Source organism: Oxyura jamaicensis, chromosome 6 (genome assembly GCF_011077185.1).
Source record: "Oxyura jamaicensis isolate SHBP4307 breed ruddy duck chromosome 6, BPBGC_Ojam_1.0, whole genome shotgun sequence".
NCBI lineage: Eukaryota > Metazoa > Chordata > Aves > Anseriformes > Anatidae > Oxyura > Oxyura jamaicensis.
The window spans coordinates 34,873,970-34,882,051 of NC_048898.1; the positions used below are offsets into that span (position 1 = coordinate 34,873,970).

The window sequence follows — 8,082 nt, forward strand, 5'->3', positions numbered from 1 at the left end:
CTCAACCCTTTCTTCTCTATAATCAAAGGAAAATTCATCTCGACACCATTCCTCTGTTACTCGCGGTGGAGCCCGAGGCTGCCCCGGCTCCCTTAGCACCGGCCCTGTGTGACACAGGCCCCAGTGGTCAGGCCTCACCCTGACCACAGCCACTGCTGTGTGACTAATTGCCAAGGCCACAATTAAGGGCTAAGGGGATGGGGACTGTGCAACTTGATTTCTAAACAAAACACCTGAATCCCAGAAGATTACTGGCCAAGAGACACTGGCATTGCCCTCCTATGAATAGCGACCCAAGCATGAGCTCTTCGAGCTCTCCAGGGACCGCAGCAGGCTGCACCCCCGTCTCCCCCAGGCTCTCAGGGCCGGCTCCTCGAGGAACGAGCTTGTCCAAATGCTGATGAGAGAGAAGGGTGAGTAATTCACCTTAAGGGGGATTTGGGAAGAGCACGCTTGGGGTTCGAGCTCCCCCGGGACCCTGCAGTAAGTCTGGGGTGAACCTTGCCATTCTCAACTCTGGAACTAAGTCGTTGTTTGTATTGGAGCAAATTCCCTCAGATCATTGACTAATACTCAGATACTGATTAAATGCTGTTAAGAATCACATAATGTGATCAAGTTATTTCCTATAAAGGCATATAATAAATCCTTAATTACTGCTACATTAGATTTGTGTAAATCTAATTCCGTGACACTCTGACTTTCCTCGCTTCATAGATATTCCTCCTGACTGTTCACGTGAAATTTGGATCTTAGTGACAGACACAAGGTGGAGGAGGTAAAATCCCTGTGAAGAAGATTTAGAGTGAAAGGGATATAACTATGTTTAATGGGGTGGAGAAAAGGAAGGTTTAAGCAAAAGCTGAACTTTTGGGAAAAAAAAAAAAAAAAAAAAAAAAAGGCCTTGGGGGATGTTGTTGGAGACCTGCATTTAAAGCTGGGCTGAAAGTAACAGAGAAAAGTACTCCTAGGAAACACCTGCCCTTGGTACTGAGGCTGGAGACTGTCCTGGGGCATTTTCCACTGGTGCTCTCAATCACTGCTGGGACTTCTTAACTCTCACTGGATGATGTTCTGCTATCAAACCGGCTCCCTGCAAGCACCAGCATGCCTGGTGAAGTGTCTGATGGACATCCAGCTGCACGTCACACCAACATGTCATTAACACTCAGCCTAAGGAAGCAAGCTGCACATGGAGTGTCTGTTGAGGTGCAGCGGGGCTGTGAGCTGCCAGCAGAGCTGGGGCGATGCTGCCCACCGCGCTGGAGCTGCACAGGTAGTGCACAAACGTTTTGTCCTGCCTGCATCTCGTCCGCCCGTGAGGGTTCACAACAGCACCCATTTCTGTTTCCTGTCCACCTCCCCGACCAGCCAGTAACCTTCATATTTCCAGTAGATTAAAATAGGTTGGCTTGTGCCTTTATGTCAACGAACACCAAACAATCCATAACGTATTGTAATGCTGTGGTAAAATGCTAAGGGCGCAGGTGAAAAATGTTTATTACCTTGGAGTTTCTCTTCTGCATTTTATTTATTGCTAAATTAAAACACTGATAGCCATATGGGATACTGTTTATTATTTTTCTGCAGTCAGCATTCTAATGCTCATATGCAATTAAACTGAATGCCACGCTTTGCATTGAGGTTTTTGTTTCTTTTAAGAAGAGAAAGGAATAACTTTGTTGTTCTGCATTGTAGAATAATGTGTTTAACGCCAAAACTCCAATCAATGTGATATAGATTTTGTGTTATTCTCTTGCCATGTATTTTGTGCCCACCCTGCACATGCTTAGTGTTGGCTCTGTCTCTGCTCCTAACATCAGATAGAGTCATTTAAAATTCACAAAGCCACATGGGATTCACACTTGTCTGTGAATAGCTGGTTGCTATCAAAAGTATGTTCACGGTGGAACACTTATTTATTTATTTAGAAGTGTTTTTCTAAAGTTGCCAGAAACCGTTACTGCCTGTTATTGTGTGATAGCACACAATTCTGTAAGCACTGCTGCCTTAAAGACACTGCAGCCTGTCTTTGTGCTTGTGCCTTGATTTTATTCAAATGTCTTTATTACGAATACTTTCAAATGTCAGTGGCTGCCTTTAGTCATCTGTCTCAGCTGTCAAGTCAAGAGTTTAGAGACTCCAGCTGCAGGACACTTGGGGTGTGGAAATAAAGTCTCTCAATAAAAGGGAACTGGGGAGAGCAAGGAAGCTGGTAACCACTGAGTCTGAGCCATGTGGGTGTGCAGTTACACTCGCTTCAGGTGCCTGCTTCGGTTTAGATCTGTTCCCAACTGGGGAAAGAGCAAAGCCGGGATGAACAAAAATAAATGGCCCAGTGTCACTGAAAACAATACTTGGTCAATTACCATAAAGCCTATTTCCTGTTGGAAAATAACATAATTAGTGGTATTTTGAACTTAAAAACTCTTCCTTGGTAGTTATTAAATTCCATGACATTTCAGCTTGATTAACTTTTTAACAGATAGAGCTTGAGGCTGTTACAGGGAGGCTTCTGAGGTGGATGGGATATCTGATGACCTACCGCAATGACAGTTTCAATTATTCAAAACAAAGAAAATGCATTATAAAACCTCATTAGTGAAAGGAAAATGATTAACTTATTGTCTGATCCTGTTTTAACACTGTCTGAGCTGAAGGGCTGAGGTGTGGGAGGAAGCATCCTCCTGCCCCAGCAGGTGGAGGGAGAGCAGTGAGAGGTTTCCAGAGCTCAGCTGTACCTTTGCCTTGATGATGACATCCTGCAGGAGTTACTTATGCCTTTTGTACAGTCCATGTATTTACAGGGGGTTATTCTGTTCTTGAGAGCCCCTGTTTACAAAATCTGGCTTTGTCTAACCTTAAAGTGAAGAGAAAAATAATAATGATAATAATAATAAAAGGCTCTGAACAAGCTGAAACTCACTGAGCTATTGAATGATGATCAGAGAGATGTTTAAATTCATTTCAAGATGCTCTGTGCTTCGAACTACTGAAAGTGAATATACTTAAGGATTAATAGAATTTGCTTTTGTCTTTCTTAAAGGAAGAAGAAAAAGACTACTTAAATCAGTATTGTGCTTGTTATGCATATGAAGACACAAAGGTTATGAAAATATGGCACAATCCCTTCATTTCTTAGATTTAATTAACACATGCCTCTGAGGAAAAAAGCAAAAGGGATGCTCACAATAATTGTAATTGATAAACTCATGTTGTGTATTTTGAAGGTGTGAAACAACAGTCGTAATAAATGACTACTTAATAGCACAAAATGTCAGGAGAGGAGAATTTGAAATCAGTTTGGAGGATAAAGGGAGAACCTGAAGAAAGTGGGTATGTCATAAGTCATCCTTATGAAAGGATTTTCTTTTAAAATAATGAGTATTTGACAAAATCCGTAGAAAAGATGGATGAGGGAATTGCTGTTTTTCTCAGTATTTTTTTTTATAAAAAGTTCTATTCCAAACCTATTTGGCCAAAGTGGTGTGTGAGTTCTGTAGGTGACTGCAGATGGTAAACGTACGGATGGAGTGAGCCTAACGGGACAGTACTGAATGATGCTTTGGATATTTGGGGAAAAGAAGAGTGACTTAGGATCTGTCATACAAAAATCTTCCCCGTTCATTAACCTGGAGTATAGTTAACATCAGCAATTAGACACTGTGCTATCAGAACATCAGGAAGTCCCTTGAGGTGCCCCAGAGAGTGGTGTCCCTTTCTGTATAAAAAGTGTTGTCATGGTGTGGGTACCCCAGGGAGCAAAGCAAGAATCAGGAGATTTTCAGAATCCTTTTTCTTGTAGTTCTTTTTATTAAAGATGTAAGAAGAAATTGAGCAGACAGACAGGAATCTTTCTCAACAGCCTGACCACCAGTATCTGCAGAGAATTAAAAAAAAAATAAATTTCCATGCTTTAAAGCAGATCCCAGGTATGTCTGCATCCTTTCTTGCCTTGAGAGTCCCAGTTTGATTGATAGTAAGTTTTTAATTGGAAGAAGTGTGTGGCAAGGCAGTTTTGTGGCTGTTCTGACTCCCTTCTCAGCTGGGAGACTTGCAGGTTTTTTAAGGTGCTCCAAAAGTCTCCTTAACCACTTAGTAATTGTTTTCAGCTGGGAATGGGAATACTGCTGTAACCATTGCTTTTAATCGAAGCTGAAGAAAATTACTCGTCCATTTAAAACATGAAATATTCAGATTAGTTCCCACTGGAGCCCACTGTTGGGCTCCAGTCAGGACTGAGTTGTCGCCCCAGAAATGCAGCTTTGGAGAGCCCGAGGCTTTGCCATAGGAAGTGTTGGGTTGTCCTGGGGGCGGAGGTGACCTACACACGAGTCCCCACGTTGAACTGAAGCTTTCTGTGGCCGCATGGTCCTCGTGCTGCATCCCCAAATGCCACCTTCACTGTCCCTGCAAGCAGCAAGCACACACGGGGTGTTATTGTGTGCCTTCCCTTTTAATTTTTTTTTTTTTTTTTTTTTTTTTTAAAAAAAGTTCTCTTCTGGCAACTATTTTTTTAAACATTTGAAGTGATCATTTCTCACTATCAACACCTTATTGCCAGCCTGAACTGTTGAGAGAGAATCTAGCAATTGTGAGCTAATTACTCTTACTGCTGCAGTATCTCAGATAAATGCTGAAGAGTTGGGAGATAATTAGTATTTAACCAATTAAGATTGTTACAATTTCAGGAACACAGCTCTTGGATGTTTTTTCCCTGGCAAATTCAGAGGGAATGCAGTAATTTAATAGCATTTTCAGAACTAAGTGGAAGAGATGGTCAAAGAGAATTTTTTATTTTAACAGCAGCTGCGGGATTTCACCTTTCCCTCCCAGCTGCCTCCCAAGCTACCTCCAGCTTCTCATTAGACATTGTTAGATTACAGTTGTTGGATTAGAGTCTGACCTCAGGTAAACCCACAGTTTTTGTTTCCATGTCTGGGTAATGTGGAAAAGTAGAAATATTGGTCTGTGAATTATGGTAAAGATCAATGTGGTTTTCCTTCCTCTTTTCTTGCAGATTGCAGCCACGTCCCGGTGGAGCATTCCCAGAACTGCCGTGGTGCCTTGCATTGGGTCCTCCACAATAACATTTAAGCAGTGCTTGCCTTTCTGGTTAGCAAATCATTTCCAAGTGTCTGAGGGGAATAATCCACCTTAGCGCCTGAGCAATTTTGCTTATGTGCCGGCAGGCAGGGCTCCTGGGCTACGAGAGGTCTAAAACAGGCCAACATTTGTGCTGATTACCAATTAATGTGCTCATTGCTACTAATTTTTTAATGCAAATTACATCAACTTCGAGTGAATGTTAACCTTATCTAGCAGTCATTTCTTGCCATTGGCACAGCTGCTAACCATGAGGGCTGCCTGGGTGGTGTCTTCTTGAGAGGTGAGGGAGTGGTGAAATGATGATCGGAGCAACCCTTGGAGCCCTTGGGTTTCCTCCACCCCTGCCAGCAGAGCTGCTTGTGGGGGTGAAGAGGGGGGACAGCACTCGTCTGGTGTGGGTGAGGGCCAGCACTGGCTGTGCACAGGGGTCTTGCCCAGGGAGCTGATTGTGGGGGCCGTGCTGAGGCACCTGCCTTGTTACATGCAGTTTGCTTTCGTGGTTAGGTGTGGTCCTATGAGAATTCTTCTTCACATATTGGCTTCTTGTGCATGGAGCCTTGAAGACTGTTAAATGTGTTCAGGTGTTACCTAGAACAGAAGGTTTTCTTTGCAAATTTGTCTTCCTGCAATTTTTGTTACCTTCCTTTGGGGCTTCATCCAAGAGCTGCTGTTTTTGCAATCATGATGGACTTGCTGACTTAGTCACAGCATGTCAGGGCCTGCTGGAAGCGAGAGGTTCTTGTCCTCGTGTGATGTGAACTAGCCTGTGTCACAGAATCATTGATGTCCCCAGACAGCAGCTGAGGGCCGAGGGGCAGCCTGGTGTCAGCCTCGGTGCCACCTGGGCCCTGCCTTACCTTGGTCGGTGCTGGAGGAGAGGAAGTAACTCTTATGTTAAATGTTAAATAAACATTTATGTAAAAACGTATCCTGGAATAAATGGCCCAAGAGAAGTTATAGATGAAATCATGGCCAAATCTGTCAAAGTGCTCTCGCTGTGGTTCCACACCCATAGCAGTCCTGGAGGAAGGGCTGCACGCCGACCCTAAGCTGGGGGCTTTGCTTTACCTCTTGGTTAATTGCCTTGGTTCTGCAGAAACTGCACCAGTTTCTCTCTCACGAGAGCAAACTGCTCTTTCATCTCCTGTTCCACTTGCCGTAAACTCCTTTTGTACATGAGCTGAGAGAGACTGCTCTAATTAAGATATGCTAGAGCAAAGTTAATTTTCAGAGTTTCTTCCAGATGCCAACGGGAACACAGTGCAATCGTTCTATAGCTGAGGTAATCGGCTTCTGCTTCATGTGATGCTTGCTTACAGCCAGTCAAATGCACCAATGCCAGCAATGAGCAAACTGGTCACAAATATTACCAATCATTCTTGAATTAAATAATGCTGAGTATGTTAACGTCTACAGTCCTGTTGCTGTGGCTAAGAGGAAAGGAGATGCTGATTGCACTGTTTTTTTCTCAGTACGACGAACAGGCTGTAAATGACTTGTGAATTTGAAAAAAACAAGGTGTTCAGCATGTTCTTCTAGTTCAAGTCAGCTGTTTGTCTATGTTTATTTGCTCTCATTTTATGTGAATATTTCATTCCTTTGATTTTTTTTCGCTGGTGGGGGTAGTTTTGCCAGGCCATGGCCAGGCAGCACAGGGTCCCTTGTGTCAAACTCAGCCTTACGGGGAAAATTGCAGAAACTCATTTTACACTTTGGAGAACTCTGGGGGTATGTTGGCAGTTGAGGTCATCTAATGGAAATGTTTAAGATTTTTTTGTCTTTCTTTATGCAGGTTTTAAAAATTTAAATATAATTTTGAAACCACAAGCTTTCTTTAACTTGTATTGATTTTGAAGCATTTCATGGACAAGGTTCACAACACAGAGAGGCTGTCAGATGCACTCACTGCCTCTCAGGGAGATTGCCATGGATAAAAGAGAATTCTGAGGAGAGAAGCTGGAAAATACATAGAGTATACATGGATTTTCCCTGGTCCTGTCAGGGCACTGGTTGTTTTTCTCATTATTTCCATGAATTTCATAGATGCTGGCAAAGCTGATCCTCTAGCCAGGGTGGACAAGTGCACGACTTAGGAGCTTTGCTCTTGCCCCAAAGGATAAATGTGAAAGCTCCTTCTGAGAGCATAGTGGTTGTGGGGGAATGCTGAGCAGGCGTGATGCACCAGGAGGTGTAACACACCCTGCCTGTCCCTCCAAGGAGTTAGGAGGGAGCCGGGACAAACCCGGGTGGGCCCCACACTGTTGGCAGGAGAAGAGGTGTCCCCATGAGGGGCTGTTTCGGCAGCATTTCGGGCTCCCATGTCCCACCTAGAGGAGCTGCTGCTGCATTCAAGGGGTCTGGCTCTGGCTGCTCAGGCAGACGACAGAGGAGAAGCCCTGCCGTGTGGGTGATGCACAAGCAGCTCTGCCTCATAAGCAGGAGACAGACACAGCTATAAATTTTGTAGGCGAGCAAAAGAACTCTGACAAGCTCTTTGTAGGTAAAATTTGTCAGAGGTTTTTTTTGAAAAAAAAAAAAAAAGTATTCCAGCTTTTGTTCATATATGCTTTCTGAGTGACCTGTATTAATTTTTCCTATAATGCTAAATAATTAATACTTGGTGTGAAAGCTAGAATTACAGACTGCAAGCTTCAAGCATCAGTGTAATCTGAAATCGACCCTCTGATATTTATCCAGCATTTATTTCTGCCTTTAGCATTCAAGAGATGCAGTAGATAATTCAGAAGAATATATGATCAAATGCAGCTTTTGAGCAGGGAGGACAGGCAGTGATAACAGCTCTGCTGCTGAAACAACCTTTCGTGATTTCTTTCCCAGGCTGTTGTCTGCCTTTTCCTTTAACTCTGCTTTTAATTTGACTCTGAGCTATAAAATACCAGCCTCGCGTGCTTTATATTTTTACAGAAATCCTCCTCTTCAAAGTGTTACAGAAAACTTAATTAATCCATTCTT

The 8,082-nt window shown here is 43.3% G+C and overlaps 1 long non-coding RNA gene across 1 annotated transcript; it reads left to right on the plus strand.

Annotated features, from left to right (window-relative positions):
- The first annotated feature begins 332 nt into the window (after positions 1-332).
- LOC118169376 lies at positions 333-5,424 on the plus strand. Its single transcript, XR_004752055.1, has 3 exons — positions 333-413; positions 4,807-4,911; positions 5,021-5,424. It is a non-coding gene; the product is annotated as an uncharacterized LOC118169376 (long non-coding RNA).
- Positions 5,425-8,082: the final 2,658 nt, after the last annotated feature.